The sequence below is a fragment of the Squalius cephalus genome (genome assembly GCF_949319135.1).
Source record: "Squalius cephalus genome assembly, chromosome: 9".
Lineage (NCBI taxonomy): Eukaryota > Metazoa > Chordata > Actinopteri > Cypriniformes > Leuciscidae > Squalius > Squalius cephalus.
Window position 1 is genome coordinate 44,094,334 of NC_137130.1, and position 17,834 is coordinate 44,112,167.

General features: G+C 42.0%; 1 protein-coding gene across 1 annotated transcript in view; it reads right to left on the bottom strand.

Annotated features, from left to right (window-relative positions):
- LOC307164987 (uncharacterized protein) overlaps positions 1-17,834 on the bottom strand; it is a 188,619-nt gene that overhangs the window by 139,821 nt on the left and 30,964 nt on the right. The gene's annotated exons all lie outside the window — the stretch shown is intronic.

Consider the following 17,834-nt stretch of genomic DNA (forward strand, 5'->3'; position numbering starts at 1 on the left):
CTAAAAAGTGTTGACAACTGTACAAAGTCTCATTCCATTTGGACAAAGATAATTATTTTTTATATTTTAGCAAATGTCATTTGGGGTCAAAAAGACCCAGAAGACCACCTAAGGGTTTTAAAGAAACAGAATGGCAATGAAAACACCAAGACTTTAAAAGATTTTTTCCAGCTTTATTAAAAGCAAAATCTAAATGGTATATGCCATAAAGTAAAACATGTGGAAAATATGTAAAAAAACAAACAGCTTTTAATTAGCCTACATGTATACGCCAAATGCATGAGTACAGAATGCAGAGCTTTTTATACTTGTGAATCAAACACATTAGTAGACATCGATTACACTATGACAACATCTATGACTACATCTACAGTAATATAGACAGGGGTGCACATAACTGGTGCTCACGTGTGGTAAAAATAAACGACGCGCAGCAGAAAACATGGAAGGAAGCGCTTTTGAGTACCAACATTTTGGGCCAAAATGTTGGTACTCAAAAGCGCTTCCTTCCATGTTTTCTGCTGCGCGTTGTTTATTTTTACCACACGTGAGCACCAGTTATGTGCACCCCTGAATATAGACTAAGCATGCATTTTTTTCTAGCCTAACTTTCCCAAAGCCTGATTTAGCCACCATATTGAAAGATCTGAAGTTGGGTTGCATGTGTGAGATTTTAAGAAGGAATTTCATAAGATTTAAAGTCGGATTCTGTCTGTTTCTTTTAATCATAAAGACAAAGTTTCAATAATACCATAATGGATAGTGTTGTAATTTGTAGTTACATTGACTGTAACTGAAAAATATCTTTGCTATATTAAACAATTCAAGCCTCATTTTAAGCAAAGCATGCAGGTCTTTAAATAATTGCTTGAGAAGTTATATGGTATTTAACTGTGGCACTTGATTATTAAACCATAAACCATCCTGACATGTTTTCATGATTGAGCGGGTGGCAGCGGGACTTCAGTCGGAGGGTTTGGATCATCTGTAATCTTTAAATCACGGCAGAACAACACTGGTTCTTGACCAAGACCTATTTTTTACTGCCACAGATATAAAGACTTGTTTGGCTTCAGCTCAAATGTGAGTTGTTCTTCCACTTCAATCATTTCCTTACAGCTTTCGTTTTTAGTGTTGGCATGTGAATCTCCAAAAAAGAAGAGGTGCATCTTCAAAATTAACTTTGCATGTTCTCCAGATTCAATCAAGGATGACGTGGCTATTTTCCAGTTGTGTGTGATCTGGGACATCTTCTCCTTATCGTATCCAGCATTTTTATTGATTTTCTTTTGCCATGTCACTGGTGTATTGCTGTCATTAGTTGTAGTTTTCATATTCTCCCAATTGTCAAATGATGGGCCTATAGTTACTGTCAGTCCACCAGGAAGGAAGTTAACAACATCAGGATGAACAGAATAGACACCAACGCACTCATCATTGCTGAGGTCGGTACCTTTGTAGTACTCAACTCCCCAATCTGAGACTGGCTTGAGGAAGAAGCATTCGTTTGACAGGCCCCAGTAATAAAGGCCGTTTCTGCAGCTGGGATGGAGCTTGTATTCTTCAGCATCTGAGTCTTCATTCATGTTTGTTGTTTCTCGGTAAGTGCCCTTTTTTTGGAAGATGATGAAAAACTTGCCAGAAGTTGAGAAGTAGTGGTCTCCTCCCTGGCAGTTGGGATGAAGGCTGTGAACTTCAGCACCGCTGTCTGTCGTCAGGTTCTTGACTCTGCGGTAGGAATTGCCCTTGATGATGTAAAAGGAGCCATCTTCATCTCCAAAGTAATGGTCTCCATTTTTGCAGGCAAGGTACAGACTGAAAATAGAGATGTCTGAACCTCTATTGATACTACCTATCTTCATATAGCAGCCTAGATCAGAACGGATTATATAATAGTATTTCCCCGCTCCACAGATGTCAATGCCTTTTGTTTTGCTCTTGGGAATAATGCCGTTCATATTGCCTGAACCTGCAACACAGAAAGAAAAAAACATTCAATCTTCTAACCAAATGAAAGCTGTTACTTTAGTCCTTCTATAGATTGAGATCATCAAAACGTATATCCCTTACAAAAAAAGAAGTTTATTCAAGTGTGCTTTAAGTATACTTCTTTTAAACTAAAAATAAAAATTTATATTTTGAGTCTACTTTTTATATACTTTTCAGAATATACTTAAAATTGCACTTAAGTATACTTGACTTATACTGACAGGATGAAATACCCGAGGAGCCAATAGTGCAACGCACAGGGTCTGACCCTGGTGAGACGCAGGAGGAGCCCGGCCTGGAATCACCCCACAGTGCCCAGAACCTCCAGGCACCAGAAGCTCCATCCTCAGGCAAAGTAAACCAAGTACAAATGAAATGGACAGCATCCAGCAAGAATAGGGAGTGGCAGCAGTTTGGAGAAGATGTTTCCCACTTAACATCAAATATGTGGAAGGGTGATGCTGACAGTTGCCTTCAAGCCCTGACTATAATCATTGTACGGAGCTGAACAGTTTGGTAAAGAGGATGAGAAAATCGTCAAAACTCCATATACCAAGAACCGGAGAGCAGAGAGAATTCATCAAGCTCCACATTCTCAAAAAGGAGCTCCACATTCTCAAAAAACATTAAAAAGACTGCAGAGGAGGAGGAGAAGCCACCGCTTGTCGAGCTTCGCAACATTATTAGGAAGAAGCTACATACCTTGCGAAGAGCAGAGTGGCACAGGAGACGGGGAAGGGAAAGAACGCTCGGGGTTACTTAACTGTAACCCTTGTTCCCTGAAAAGCGGAACGAGATGCTGCGCTGTTCAGCGCATTGGGAATGTCTTTAAACATGACCAGCTGTGGATATAGTGTGTAAACACGTCAATAGAATTGACATGGAGGTAATATAGCCTCGGTCGATGATGTCATTGGCACGCACACGCGACGCAAGGCTATAAATAGATGAGCCACAGGTGCATCGTCAGATATTTTGTTTGAAGAGCAGTCCTGAGACATCTTCTGCATGGCAGCGCAGCATCTCGTTCCGCTTTTTCAGGGAGCAAGGGTTACAGTCAAGTAACCCCGAGCGTTCCCTTTCAAAAGCTACAATCAATGCTGTGCTGCTTAGTGCGTTGGGAACGAAAATGCCCACGCCGCCGTACTTGAAGGTGTCTGGACCCCTTATGGTTGTGTAGGTGTGCTCACAAGAACGCAAGAAGGCCTCAGACATTAGCTTATGATGTCGATTCAAGGACGTGAGAGCCCGGAGTGGCATGAGATGGTAAAACCATCTTTAGAGTCAGAAGTTTGTCAGACACTGATTCTAGAGGTTCAAAAGGAGTCTCAACCAGACCCTCTAGGACTATTGATAAGTCCCATTAAGGGATCTTGGTTCTTAAGGGAGGCCTCAGTCGTCTGGCCCCACGAATGAAAAGAGCGAGCAGAGGATGTCTCTCGAGTAGCACCCCGTCAACCAAGGCTTCGCAAGCCGAAAGAACAGCCACATAAACCCTGAGAGTGGCGGGGCATGTGCCTGTTGATAGTTTTTCCTGCAGGAAATCCAGTACTGAAGCAATCCGGCAGTTGACCGGATCTGCATTATGTACAACACACCACTTTTCAAAGACACCCAATTTGTTGGCATAACTCTTTCTAGTAGAGGAAGCCCTAGCACTTAGAATGGTCTCAACAACGTTAGGCAAAAGCCCGGTGTCCCTCAGTTGGTACCTATCGGGGCCAAACATGAAGGTTCCACAGGTTGGGCCCGGGATGGAATATCGTGCCCTCCGTCTGAGACAGAAGGTCCCTCCTCTCCGGAATCGCCCATGGCGAGCCGTTGAGGAGAGATATTATCTCAGAGAACCAAACTCTGTTCGGCCAACACAGCGCTATAAGTAAGAGGCAAGACCCTTGTTGGTGAACTCTGGCTAGAACTTTCGGGAGTAGAGCGACTAGAGGAAATGCATACAGGCGCTTATTGGGCCATGTGTGCACCATCGCGTCCAGACCCAGGGGGGCTGGGTGACTCAGAGAGAAGTAGAGGGGACATTGTGCTGTCTGATAAGAGGCGAAGAGGTCCCCCTCCTCTTCGTAAAATCTGGTCCAAATCTGTTTCACTGCTTCTGGGTGGAGTTTCCATTTCCCCATCGATAGTTTCTGTCTGGACAGTAAATCTGCTCCCACATTCAGATGCCCTGGAATGTATATTGCTCTGAGTGACAGGAATTTGTTCTGGGCCCAGAGAATGATTTGTCTCAGTTGTGCCCGCATCGTGATCAAATCCCAAACAAACCCGATATAAGTCGTTCTCTGGGCAGGAGAAAGAACACTTTTCTTGGTGTTGAGCCTTGGTGTTGAAACTAGATGAGCTAACACGATGTCTCTGTGTTGAAGCGCCATCTCTTGCGAGTCTTAGCAAGTCATCTATGTAATTTAAAATGCGAATGCCCTGGAGTCTTAATGGAGCCAGTGCTATATCCATGCATTTTGTGTATGTATGGTGTGGCAAGGCTAGGCCGAATGGAAGAACCCGAAATTGGTAAGTTTCACCCCCGAAAGCGAACCTCAGGAAACTCCTGTGTTGTGGCAATATTTCTTTATGAAAGTACGTGTCCTTCAGATCGATCGTGACAAACCAATCATGATGTTGAATCTGCAACACAATCATCTTGACAGTTAACATCTTGAACTTCAGCGCTTTTAAGATTTTCTTTAAGCCTCGAAGATCTAAGATTGGACGCAACCCCCCATCCTTCTTGGAAACCAGGAAGTATCTGCTGTAATAGCCTGACTCTCTCTCTGGAAGAGGAACACGTTCTATGGCCTCTTTGCTCAGTAGAGATTGTAGCTCTTGTGACAATATGTGCGCCAGCTCCGGCTTCACGGAAGTGGAGACAAATAAATTGGATTCTGTATCCTATTTGAACTGCACTTAATACTCATGCAGAAATGCCTGGCAGAAGATTCCACGCTGCCAGACTCTCTGATAGTGGTACTAGTTTAACCCCCTGAGGTCAGCAATCACGCCGGCGTGATCTGCTCGTTTTTTTTTATATCAGTGCAAAATACTCTGTTGATTTTGATTTTACATACTTGTATTGTACATCATTCAAAACTGTTAAATGTCTTCTTTTATTTGTGTACACTCATAATAAAAACAAAATGTTGTGTTTTTCGTAAAACAAAGAAAATAAACATGATGCGCGTTCTGCCGTCTCTCTCAATGTGAAACTCATTCTGAAACGCGACAGAAAATGACCTGTAACTCAGCGAATGTTTGTCACACAGACTTGAAACGCATGTCTATACAACGCTTGGAATCTCTATTTTTAAAGTATGTAAATTATATAAAAAACAAATATTCTATTTTTAAGTAATCCATACGAAAGCAGCGGCATGTACAGTTTCTCAAATGCGTCCTCATTAAATTTAATTTGAACACGCCTACGCGTGCACGAGCGATTGACATGCAAATGATCCATGCGGAGAAACACAGACCTGTAAACGCCCTCATCACCTCAAAACAAAGAAGCAGAGACTTCGTAACTTACTCCTTTTCATCGCGTTTGGACGACTGTAAGCTGTGCTGTGCTGTGCTGTTTACCTTGAATTTGCCTCGGATTTACTTCAAACGCGATTTGAAGATGAGAAGATTTTTAAGGTAAGACATGTTAAACTGGTCGTGCCAGATTAAAATGTATGTTATGAAATGAGTTTGGAGTAAAAACATGAACTAAGCCTAATTTCATATATGTACATGTATATATAGACAGAAACATGAAATGTGAAATGTGAACTAGAATGATAGGCAACGTTTCAGTGCTTGTATACGTGTTCAACACGAGGATGTTTTTATATTCTATAATAAAACACACCATGGTAAAAGTAGTATTATAATATTTAGACCCGTGTTTACTGTTAAGCCTACTGTGTTTGTGGATATCTGGTCAAACGTAGATATGTATGGTAACCATAATGTTTTATATTTGAGCGCGATCGCGTTTGAATGTATCAGATTTTGCAGCGCGATCGCGTTTGAATGTATCATTTGAAAATTTGAAAAGCAAAACACACCAAACGGCTTCATGTTTTTACTATTATCTCATTTCATATCATCATAACGAATGGAAACATTTGAAGTAACATGATAATCAATATATTTTTCTCTAGCTTGGTTGTTACTGAAATATTTTGGAAGATTTATACTGCTATCTATTGTTATTATTATTTTACCCAGCACTGCGCATAGCCTATGCCTACAAGGCACAACAAACCTGGTGTTCATTATATTATATATTGTTGGAAACATTTGTGTGTGTGTGTGTGTGTGTGTGTATTTTGTGAATTTTAAAAAGCAATTTTAACAAGAAAAATCTAATATTTATTTGCAAAATCATGCAGGCCTTTCTCTTGATATCAGTATGTTCACTTTTTTTTCAGGGCCCAGATGCCACTGAGTCCTGCCGACTTCAACATTCACATGAGTCTCTGGAACATGAACATGGTAAAGTGAAAATCAAACACATTGGAAATGAAAGGTATGTACAATGTTTTTAGGAATGGCACAAAGATCTCTGTCTTTCAATAAGTGCTTTTTTTCCATTTGTTGTGTCTATTTGGATTATGTTGTGTAAATAAATCAAACAATCTAAAAGCCATTCTTTTTTAAATCTCCTCATTTACAGTATTGTGCAAGGTTGCTCAGAATGATAGGGGCCTGATAGCTCCTAATAGGGCCGTTAGGGAGTGTCTTTGTCTTTCTCAGGTGAGAAAAGCTTACATATTAATGAGCTGCCGCATAAGGCTTTCTCACACAAAACACGTCGTAAAAAATTTAAATCAATATATTGTCTTCTCTGAATGAGCAGTCAGGGTGATTTTCACATAGTTTTAGAGCAAATATTCTAGGCTACGTCATACAATTTTCAAAAGTCTTGTGAAGAAATAATCAGTAGGGGTTTCATGGCCTTATTTCAGTGAGAATTTTTTTTTTTGTATTTTCACAAACCACGCATAAATGTCATTATCTCAAAACTACAAACTTTTACATACATGCTGTTGATATATTATTGTAGCAGAGTTTGTGCTGAATACAGTGTAATTAGACTTTAGCCATGAAAATGTCACAAGTAACAGAAATAACCTGAAATGTCAGAGCATGTCAGAACACCTCCAGGGCCCAGAAAACAGTTCAGACCTCAGAGGGTTAAACACTTCCTGTTGAGGGGATGTTAGATGTCCCTTGTAGTGTTTGACGACAGCAGGAAGCAACGGGACATCTAAAATTTTGCTGGAAACCGCTGCCCCCCGAAACGCCAGAGGTGGCGGAGATGGAGATGTTTCGTGAGGGTAGCGGAACGGGGTGAGCAGACATTTGACGTGCCCCGTCCAACAGAGGGGCTACCCCCTCCAGACTGGGTGCAATACCATCAGGTCTGCTTCCTTTTAATAGTGATGATAATCCTTAGGTCTGCCCTGGGAGGTTGCTGAGCGCGACGAGCCGGTCCCCAGTCTCTATGAGGGGGAGCGCGACTCGCCACACTCTGCTTCTTAACCTCCCTAGATCTTGAAGGACCGGGGAGAGGTTGGGTGGCCGATGGCCCCTCCCCTTGAGTGCGGCGAGGAAGAAACTGGACAAATGCTTCCTCATGTTTCTTAACTTCTCTAAATCTGGTGACTACGGAGTTAACTGCAACACCAAATAAACCTGAGGGGGAGATCGGGGCATCAAGTAAAAAGACTATCTCTTTGTCTTTGATGCCAGACAGATTAAGCCACAGATGCCTCTCCGTGCTCACCAAAGCAGACATTGAACGGCCGATGGCGCGGGCCGTTTGCTTGGTAGCACGAAGAGACAGGTCTGTGACTCTAAAGAGCTCATTAATTGTCTCCCCCGCACTCAAATCCTTTAAGAGGTCAGCCTGGTATGCCTGTAACACCATCATGGTGTGCAGCGCAGCACCACCCTGACCTGCAGCTTGGTAAGCTTTACCCACGAGAGCCGACGTTGTTCTACACGGCTTCGAGGGAGGGTAGGTTTCTTCAGCGAAGATGCAGACCCAGGCGAGAGATAGCTCATACCCGCGTGACTTCGCTCCCACGATAGTCGAAAAAGTCAACGTTGAGGGCACGAAGATACGCGAGGTATATGGTTTACTCCATGATTTAGATAATTCATCATGGAGGTACTTGAAAAAAAGGGAAAGACTGATGTTTTGGTCCCTACCCCTTGCCACCGGACAGAAACCTATCCTCTAGCTTACTGCGTTTGGGGGTCTCTTGTTCGCGAGGCCAGTCAAGCTGTAACCTGGCCACCATGCGAATAATCACCTCAAGTAATTCCTCGCAAAGCGCGCTTCGGATTGTGGATCTGTGACGTGTGGATCTGGTGAACGAGCAAGCGAAAGGGACAGACACGTCTCTTGCTTGTCAGCCAAATCCATTTGGGAGCCCCACGATGGTAATGCGGGTGCAGACTGAAAGTAGCCAAGACGAGCACGAAGCATTTTGACAGTGAATAATTCTAAATGCTCGCACTCGCTTGACTCCAATGCAGCGACTGCATGCTCCTCCCCCAAACATACAAAGCAGTAAGCGTGTGTATCCACTTCTGACATAGGATGAGAACATGGAGGGACACAGCGCTTACTCTGCTGATGATTCATTTTTAACTGGCTGATTTTTTTTAACTTGAACTCTTTTCACTTGTTGTTAAGATGGGAAGTAGCCCATCATTGAGATGAATAGTAGCCATGAGTCGCATTGGTGTGATGTCAACTCCCCTCTTCGATTGATTGGCTAGTGGACCAATGGTGACACTTAAGCCCACCCTAATTTTCATGAAATTCGAACTGCAAAATTTGGGAAAGCAAGCGCAGAACATAGAAAGAAGAGCGAAGAGAAAAACAGCACAAGCGTACAAAAGAGTAAAATATGAGCAGAAAATGCAAGAGAGCACAAAGTACAGAGTAATAAAACCAAGGAAAACACTTTTTAAGAAAGCATGACCGTAAGTTTAAGTTTTGTGCAAAATAACTTTTAATGTGTTTAAAGTTTTTATTCATGTTTGTTATTTCTTGATTCACGCTTATTATTTTTTTATCTGTGGCTGCAATACTTTAGACGGGATATTGATCCCATAATTACCCTTTCAAAATAAACTGGATTTGGATCCTCAACCTTCATGTCTACATGACAGCACCAGCATAATAACACAGTCAGCAGAATATCATCTAATTATTGTTATTGATAAAATATTGAGATATATCGCACACTCTACTTTCCACACACTCTTAAAACTAACGTGGTGCACTGGAATTCACACTCGTCTTCTGGAAACAGTAAGACACCCTTTCTTTGATCTGATTGGCCATCTCACTCATTTTGACATTGACATTAGACTGTTGAGGCAGAGCAATCTAGAAACGTTTAAATCTTAAAAAACAACAACAACAGAGCTACGTGTAAGAATATCAAATAGTGAGGGACCATTTGGTCACATAATTTTTGGAGAGACTTCTAAATGTGGTGGTTATAGCATATATGTATCATATCTTCTACATTTAAAATGTATAATGAAAGACTGCTATACAAAGAGTAAAAAACATCTTAGACCTACCTAATTCAGAGGAAGTCGCCTCTTTTCCGAGTTGCATAGATGTTGATAGTGGAAGCGTCAGAGTTAGAGCCGCCTCTCCTTTAGCTGTGGGTTTAAATAAAACATATATAAATATCTGCTATTTAGCATAAGCCTAAATTAAATTTAGCGTTAGCCTTAATTTACTCATTCAACTCATTAAAATGATAAGATAAGACAAATAAAATTAGAATTCTGTTTTTTTATTTATTAATTCATAGCTTCCACAAAATCAGGCTCTGGTCTGGGGCAGGTCTACAGCATTTATTAATATTAGTTCATATTAATTTCAACATTTACTAAAACATTATTAAAATCAAAGGTTGTATTTGTTAACATTATGCACTGTTAACTAACATGAACAAACAATGAACAGCTGTTTATTTATTAACTAACATTAACAAATAACAAATGTAACAAATGCATTGCTCAATGTTAGTTCATGTTAGTAATACATTACATTAAGGTTCATTAATAAACATTAAAGTGTTACCAAGGAAATAATCTAGTTGTGGCTGCAGTTAAATTAATACTAATCAAATGGAACTCACTAAAAAATAAACTAGAAAATATGAGAAAAAAGATAAAAGTAAGATGTATCCTAAATGCAAAGAATAAAACCCCAAATAAACCTCAAACACAATATAATATCTAGAAAATACATGCTCTGCCACATGGAATTTACAAAACACTAAATAATATTACAAATACCATCCATCAAAAATGATCACAGATAAATAAACAATATATTTCTTTAACCAGCATGGATGGCCAATATAGTTAAAGAAATGAAAGACATATCACAGAGAACAGCGATAACCCTTCTTACCTTGGCACAGGCCAACAGAACTGTGACTAAACAAAAGCTCCAACTCAGTTAAAGAGAAGAGAAGCCGCAGTCTCACGTAGACCTGCGAAACAGACGTGATTGGCAAGTATCCACTGCCCTGTCCCAAATGACACCCTCAGCACTTTTTCTTATAAAAATATCCATTTAGTTTGGTTAGCCTGGTATTTAGAATAATCTTAAACTAAATTTAGCATTAGCCTTAATTTACTCATTCTACTCACTGATAGGACAAGACAAATAAAATGAGAAAATGTGAATTCTATTTTATTTTGTTTCATTCATGGCTCCCAACAAAATCATTAAAGGCTCTGATCTGAGGTAGTATTAAAAAATATATATATTATTGTATTAAATTGTATAATATTGCCCACACCACCAGCACTACACTACACCAGTGCAGCATACAGCATCTCATCAGCAGCATGACACAGCATGACACAGCTTAAGTTACCAATCAACATCACAATGCACTGCAAATTATAAAAGGGAATAATATAGTTGTGGCTGCAGTTAAATTAATACTAATTACATGAAACTCACAAAATAAAAAACTAGAATATATGACAAATAAAGATAAATGTAAGATACATCCAAAATGCAAAAAATAAACCCCCAAAATACCCAAATAAGTGCCTTAAGTGCCCGTCTTTCTTCAGGCTCTACCTCTGAATCAGCGAGTTGTCCCAGAAGTGGTAGTTGCCTGCACAAAGATGCATAATATCTGCCTTGGAGTTGGAGATGCTGTGAATGAGCTGATGCAGCATGATGCAGCAGAAAGCAGAGGATCATCTAAAAGAGATAAACAAATAGAAATTGTATATACAATTTGAATAAACTAAAAAAAATTATGAATATAAAAATAAATTCTGACATCTAATTCTAATTAACCACATTTACATATTCAATTTTGTTTTATTTTAATATATATTGGACGAATGAATCTGTGAAAAAATACAATTTTATTAAATGTTAACTATTGTACATACTGTGATGGATTTTTTTTCATTTCAACATTTATTTTTCTTGCAGGAACAACAATCATATGTTTTTGAATTTTAGAAATGTTTAGTTTATTTTACATTTAGTTATGTTTCCAAACTCTTTGGCGAAAACTTGTGACTTTAGTTGTGTGAGTGTAAAAATAACAAATATGGGAAATGAAACTAGACAGATGTCTAAACTTCAAAACTTGTGATTATGAAGTAATCATTAAAACATAGTTTTCTTTTACCTAGTAACAGAAGGGTCTATTATGTAAATGTAAAGGGAAAGGGAAATTATGTAATGTATCATGTCATTTTCGCCCATTCTCCTTTTCTATAAAATCTGTTGTTTTCGTGTTTGCTGGTGGGATTCTCTCTGAAATTCATCTGAGATCCTCCGGCCGTTCGGGGAGATTCTCTGAGAACTGCTCCATAAATAAATTAATAAATAAACATTTGTGTGTGTGGAAATCTCAATAAACATTAAACAATAAAACAAATTGTAAAAATAGACATAGGAAGAGAGAGGAATGCCTTTATCCTTTATGCTTTAGAGACAGGAACATTTTTTCCAAAGAAGACTCAAAAATCCCTTTCACACAGAGATTCTGGAAAATACACGGATAATGTGTCTGGGATTTGTCCCGGTATCATTTGATTTTGGTTTATTCACACTGCCAATGATTTTCTGGAATCTTCTGTTCACACACATCCCGTAAAGATCCCGTAAAGACACGTGGCGTGAGGGTGTGTTGTAGAAAGGCCAGTCTAATCTTCCGCTACCTCTCTTTCAATTGTAGTCGTGCACTTGGTGGATTGTTTTATGCAGCGTCTTAAGTTTACTAATGATCTGCGCTTTTGATCTCGAGAGTCTTCCTGCCTCACGACTAAAGATGAAAATTAGCATCTATGCTATAATCTGGCTCATTTACAGTCTGTACAGAAGTGTAAGATTGTTCATTAATATGCACTGTCCCAAATAAATAAATAAATAAATAAATAAATAGATAGATAGACAGATAGATAGATAGATAGATAGATAAATAAATAAATAAAACTAGAAGGAGGGCTGGAGATTGAGGCCATAGGAGGTGGGCTGGAGACTGAGGCCATAAGAGGTGGGCTGGAGACTGAGGCCATACGAGGTGGGCTGGAGACTGAGGTCATAGTAGGAGGGCTGGAGACTGATGCCATAAGAGGTGGGCTGGAGTCTGAGGCCATAGGAGGTGAGCTGGAGACTGAGGCCATAGGAGGAGGGCTGGAGACTGAGGCCATAGGAGGAGGGCTGGAGACTGAGGCCATAGGAGGTGAGCTGGAGACTAAGGTCATAGGAGGAGGGCTGGAGACTGAGGCCATAGGAGGAGGGCTGGAGACTGAGGCCATAGGAGGTGGGCTGGAGACTGAGGCCATAGGAGGTGAGCTGGAGACTGAGGCCATAGGAGGAGGGCTGGAGACTGAGGCCATAGGAGGTGGGCTGGAGACTGAGGCCATAGGAGGTGAGCTGGAGACTAAGGTCATAGGAGGAGGGCTGGAGACTGAGGCCATAGGAGGTGGGCTGGAGACTGAGGCCATAAGAGGTGGCTGGAGACTGAGGCCATAGGAGGAGGGCTGGAGACTGAGGTCATAGGAGGTGAGCTGGAGACTGAGGTCATAAGAGGTGAGCTGGAGACTGAGGCCATAGGAGGAGGGCTGGAGACTGAGGCCATAGGAGGTGGGCTGGAGACTGAGGCCATAGGAGGTGAGCTGGAGACTGAGGCCATAGGAGGTGGGCTGGAGACTGAGGCCATAAGAGGTGGCTGGAGACTGAGGCCATACGAGGTGGGCTGGAGACTAAGGTCATAGTAGGAGGGCTGGAGACTGATGCCATAAGAGGTGGGCTGGAGTCTGAGGCCATAGGAGGTTAGCTGGAGACTGAGGCCATAGGAGGAGGGCTGGAGACTGAGGCCATGGGAGGAGGGCTGGAGACTGAGGCCATAGGAGGTGAGCTGGAGACTAAGGTCATAGGAGGAGGGCTGGAGACTGAGGCCATAGGAGGTGGGCTGGAGACTGAGGCCATAAGAGGTGGCTGGAGACTGAGGCCATAGGAGGAGGGCTGGAGACTGAGGTCATAGGAGGTGAGCTGGAGACTGAGGTCATAAGAGGTGAGCTGGAGACTGAGGCCATAGGAGGAGGGCTGGAGACTGAGGCCATAGGAGGTGGGCTGGAGACTGAGGCCATAGGAGGTGAGCTGGAGACTGAGGCCATAGGAGGTGGGCTGGAGACTGAGGCCATAAGAGGTGGCTGGAGACTGAGGCCATACGAGGTGGGCTGGAGACTAAGGTCATAGTAGGAGGGCTGGAGACTGATGCCATAAGAGGTGGGCTGGAGTCTGAGGCCATAGGAGGTTAGCTGGAGACTGAGGCCATAGGAGGAGGGCTGGAGACTGAGGCCATGGGAGGAGGGCTGGAGACTGAGGCCATAGGAGGTGAGCTGGAGACTGAGGCCATAGGAGGAGGGCTGGAGACTGAGGTCATAAGAGGTGAGCTGGAGAGGTGAGCTGGAGACTGAGGTCATAAGAGGTGGGCTGGAGACTGAGGCCATAGGAGGAGGGCTGGAGACTGAGGTCATAGGAGGAGGGCTGGAGACTGAGGCCATAGGAGGAGGGCTGGAGACTGAGGTCATAGGAGGTGAGCTGGAGACTGAGGCCGTAGGAGGTGGCTGGAGACTGAGGCCATAGGAGGAGGGCTGGAGACTGAGGTCATAGGAGGTGGGCTGTAGACTGAGGTCATAAGAGGTGGGATGGAGACTGAGGTCATAGGAGGTGGGCTGGAGACTGAGGCCATAATAGGTGGGATGGAGACTGAGCCCATAAGAGGTGGGCTGTAGACTGAGGTCATAATAGGTGGGATGGAGACTGAGGCCATAGGAGGAGGGCTGTAGACTGAGGTCATAATAGGTGGGATGGAGACTGAGGCCATAGGAGGAGGGCTGTAGACTGAGGTCATAATAGGTGGGATGGAGACTGAGGCCATAATAGGTGGGATGGAGACTGAGCCCATAAGAGGAGGGCTGTAGACTGAGGTCATAATAGGTGGGATGGAGACTGAGGCCATAGGAGGTGGGATGGAGACTGAGGTCATAGGAGGTGGGATGGAGACTGAGGTCATAGGAGGTACCTGGAGACTGAGGCCATAGGAGCTGGAGACTGCCCACACAACACTGCTCACCACCCGCTCCCGCTCACCATACAGACTGCTTCTACTGCCTCCGCTCTGCTAACGCGTGCAGTGTGAAACCGGCATCAGACGCTGGTTTTCGGGAGCGCGCTTTGGATGTTTGTGTTCATGGAACTTCTTGACCCGCAAACATCCTGTAATAATGTAGAGAACCACTCATTATACATAAATCAGGTAACAGTTTTAAAAATGTTTTACTTACATATACAATTCAGTTTTAATCCAAATAACACGTGCTGAGTGAACAGTCTCCAATCAAGAGCATTCAACAGAAGTGCACTCTCTCTCTCTCTCTCTCTCTCTCTCTCTCTCTCATCTGTTAACGATAATAAGCTACATACTTCGTTTTACTTTCTTTGCTATTGACATCCGACTGAACTACAAACTTTCCTCTGACGTCTGTGTAAAGTGATGCGCTCGACCAGCTCACGTGTTTTTCTCTTATCAGTTCGTGCACCACAGCTATATAGCGTGTTAATACTCCATTTAATAACGACAGTTGTCGTTCAGTTCTCAAAACAACAGAAAATTATACTAAGTACACCTTTACACTTTCTTTCAGATATTAATTTAATTTGGTTCACATTCTCTGGTTTTACATAACCCATACAAAAAAGTGTCTGTATGGCATACAAAATTGTGTTTTTTGCTATGCATGGGCAAAATTACTTTTAGTGATTGATAATGCTAATAATAAAGTTCTTTGTGTAATAAACATGCTCTTAGATGTTTGTCGGTTTGTTTGTTTTACATCTATTATGGTGATCATCAGACAGTCGCCTGTTGCAAAGAGGGCCAAGACAAACATTCAGACAAGCAGCAAGCGCTCCACTCTGTCATGGAAAACATAGACTGAAATCGATATGGTTCCACAGACACTGAGATTCCTGCCCGCACAGGAACCTGGACCACAGCTGAGTCCTGCTGACGCACACACTCCCCAGTCTCCTCAAAACTCCAGAGAATCACTTTGTTTTAAGGAATACTTTTCTTGAGAAACTCGAACAGCTCAGAATGGGTCAGCTGTAAATCAAAGACAATCAAAATGACAGCACACAGTAAACATAATTTCTGTAAATGTGCCAGTGTTAGTCATCTGGCTAATTTTCAACTGCAGTCCTTTGGCAATATTTTTTTGAAACTTTCAAAACCTTCAAAATAATAGATAAAATAAAGAAAGTCTTCTGTAAGAAGCTAAAGCTTGCTGAAAGAAAGCTGCTCTGAGGAAGATTGGTGTCAGGGTTATGTTTGTTTTCGATCAGTTTCCCTGTTTTGTTCATGTCTGAGTTTCACCAGTTCCTTTGCTTAGTTTCCTGCCTTTGTTCAGTTTCCGTGGCTACCATCATTATCAGTTCATTGGTTTCAGCTGTGTGTCATTTATTAGCTTTTTTCAGTTTGTTATTTAAGCCTCACCCTTGCCTTCACTCTTTGTCTAGTCTCTGTTATGTTTAGATGTGTTTGCATGGCCTGTTTGTGTGCTTTTTGAGTAAGAATTACACTTCTTAATGTTTTGTGAGAACCTGAGTCTTCTGTCCTCAGCTTCCCTGCATGCATAGTTATAATTGGAGCATGTGAGAAGTGCCTTGGATGTCATGAGGGTGACACCGACTGCAGAGATACATTCTTGTGTATGAATAGAGACTACAGAAAAGCAAATGCACTTGATGATCATTTCCTCTGTCCAAGAAGAGAATCCATGAGTGGCAGGGAGAAAAGGTCTTTAAAGGATATTAGGAAGGTAAATGTGCTGACAGCAGAGCAAGAGGAATGTTTAGCTGAGCTTTCCTCAGAGCTGGCTGAGCGATGCAGAAACAAAGCCGCAACAGTGACTTGCACTCTTACAGGAAAGTGGGGTACTATACAACCCACACGGATGCAGAAAGGTTGAGGCTAATAGTTAGTCATTCATAGGTGACACAACTCTAAAGTTAATAGAATCACTGTATAAGAAAGCAATTAAAAAAAAAAACACACAATTTGAGTTTTGAAAAAGTCCAAAAAGTAAAATATGCCTATTTTATTCATAAGGTCCTGCATAAGCTTGCCTCACCTCTGTTAAATGAGTTTATAAAGCAGAGGACAGATTGTGGTGTTGGTACCAGGCAGGGTGGGAATTATACCGCGGCCACGCGGCCATGGCCGCCGTTGCCCTACACTTTGGCCTTCATGCCCCGTGAAAAAAAAATCATCGTACGGCCACAGTGGCTTGTGTGCCCTGGCCCTGTCCAAGTTCCATGTATAAAGCAGAGCATGTGAGCGGAGTGGAGCGGGAGCGAGCAGATCTTGGACAGAGCGCAGAGCGGTAATTTCAAAAGGACGGAGCGTCGCCCTATTTCCTGCTCCAGTTTCGCTCCGCTCACACCACGAGTCTGGAGCATGCTCAGTCAAGCCTGACCCTGAATCCATCTGTCTTGCACAGTCATCAACAGTAGACTATTTTCAGTCAAAACTCAGCTCAATAATGGAGTTCAAAAAGTACTTCAAAAAGGAAAATGAGAAGTCATACAGGTGTAGCCTACTATTAATAAGTCGCTCCGGAGTATAAATCGCAACAGTCAAAAAATGCGCCATGAAGAAGAAAAACACATAGGCCTAGCCTAAGTCGCACTGGACTATAAGTCGCATTTATTTAGAAATTTATTTCACACACACACACACACACACACAAAAAAACAATGTTACAGACTGGACAGTTCTCCGTTACGGACGTGAGCGCTCAAAGCGGCACTAAAAGACTGCTTTATAAAACTTTCACAGAGACCTCAAGCAGAAAGCACAAAGCCTGTCTTTAAATTTAATTTCGTTTTGTATTAATTGTATCTTAATTTTAATCAATGTTTCATCAACCAGTTGTCTGGATTTAATAAATTAGAAGTGAATATATTAGAAAATAGATAATCACGACACGAAGGCGCCGGCGAAACTGGAAATCGTTCAAAACGAAAGAAAACAGACTTCTCTCTTATGTAATTCGTATTAAATGTGCATTTCTCTCTGGCGCGTTCACTGCGAAGATCGCGAGTCAGCATCTTTCCAGCCGACACAGACGTAAAAAAAAAAACTGGTTTATTAGTAAACAATTAAAATGTCTCCTGCTATATTTTACATATTCATAATTGTCACAGGTGACAGAATGCTTGGAAAAGCGGAACCCTTTTTCCATGTTCCCCGAGGGGA